Raw genomic sequence first — 1,934 nt, 5'->3', positions numbered from 1 at the left:
TGAGTGGATCAAGATGATGTGGTATATATATACAATGGAGTATTACATGGCAATGAGAATGAATGAAATATGGCCATTTGTAGGAAGGTGGATGGACCTTGAGGGTGTCATGCTAAGCGAAATAAGTCAGGCAAAGAAGGACAGAAACCATATGTTTGCAGTCATAAGTATAACAGGAGACCAGGAGAATCCTAATGGAGGACCAGGGGGAGGGGAAGAGGGAAACAGAGTTGGGGAGAGAGAGGGACACAAATCATGAGAGACTATTGAATACTGAAAACAAACTGGGATTGAAGGGGAAGGGGGAGGGGGGAAAAGCGGTGGTGGTGATGGAGGAGGGCACTTGTGTGGAAAAGCACTTGGTGTTGTATGGAAACCAATTTGACAATAAACTATTTTAAAAAAAAATGTGTGCAGACATTTCGCCGAAGAAGACATACAGGGGACCAACAGACTCATGAAAGGATGCTCAACATCACTCATCATCAGGGAAAAGCAAATCAAAACTACTGCGAGATAATCAACCTCACTCTTGTCATGATCACTAAAATAAAAAAGACAAGAAATAAGTTTTGGCGAGGATGTAGAGAGAAAGGTATCCTCATGAATTATGGGAACGCAAACTGGTACAGCCACTATGGAAAATAGTGCAGAGATTCCTCAAAATATTAAAAATAGAACTATACCATGATCTGGTAATCTCACTACTGGGTATTTACCCAAAGAATACAAAAACACTAATTTGAAAGGATATATGTACCTCTAGGTTTAGCCCATCATTACTTATAATAGCCAGATTATGGGATCAGTGCAAGTGTCCATTAGAAAAATGAATGGATAAAGAAAATGAGATGTATATACATAATGGAGTTTATTCAGCCATTTAAGAAAGAATGAAATCTTGCCATGGATGCAACAACATGGACGGAGCTAGAGTATTGTGCTAGGTGAAGTAAGTCAGTTGGAGAAAGACAAATACCATATGATCTTACCGCAGAGACTGTCCTACTGGATGAAAAACAAGAACTAATTACATGCTATCTACCAGGCTTCCACTTTAAAGATAAAGACACTGATCAGTAAAATATAAAGGGTAGAAAGGATAAGCTGTGCAAGTACCACAAAAAGAAAGCTGGAATGGCTCTATATTAATATCAGATAAAATATACTCCAGGAGAAGGAATATTACCAGTGATGAAAAGGTACAATTCATAGGGATAAAAGGTCAATTCATCAAGTACATATAACTATCCTAAATGTGTGTACAAACAATAATGGAGCTTTAAATTACTTGAAGCAAAACTGACGAACTGAATGGGAAACAGAAAAACTCGCAAATGCAGTTAGTCTTTTGACATTTCTTCTCAGAAACTGATAGAAAAGTTGTATAAAAAATCAGGAATTAGAGGATTGGTTTAACACCATCAGCCAATTTTACTTAATATATTCATTCAGAAAACTCCCTTCAACCACAGAATACAAATACTTCTCAAGTGCATATGAAAAAAAAATCAAGTAAAGCATGATTTTCCATAGATACTGGCTAACTAATTTTAATACTTATATTTAAATGCAACAATTTTGAAAATGAATAAATTTGTATATTTAAATACTTAATACAAACCTACAGTAATACAGTGTGATGCAGTCATATAGATACGCAGATTAATAAAGCAGAACTAATTGTCCAGAAACTGACCCTCGTAATTTATGGTTAAATGATTTTTGACAAAAGCATCTCAACAAAGTTTAGTATAACACCTGGATATTCCTTTGGAAGAGAATATACCTCACCCTTACTTAATATTATGCACAAAAATTCAGTTAATATATATCATAGACCTAAGTGTAGCAGGAAATTTATAAAATTTCTAGAAAAAAATATATTTTTTAATTTTTAAAAAATTTTTAATGTTTTTATTTCTTTTTGAGAG

The sequence above is a fragment of the Suricata suricatta genome, chromosome 1 (genome assembly GCF_006229205.1).
Source record: "Suricata suricatta isolate VVHF042 chromosome 1, meerkat_22Aug2017_6uvM2_HiC, whole genome shotgun sequence".
NCBI lineage: Eukaryota > Metazoa > Chordata > Mammalia > Carnivora > Herpestidae > Suricata > Suricata suricatta.
Note: the sequence above shows the minus strand (reverse complement) of the source record.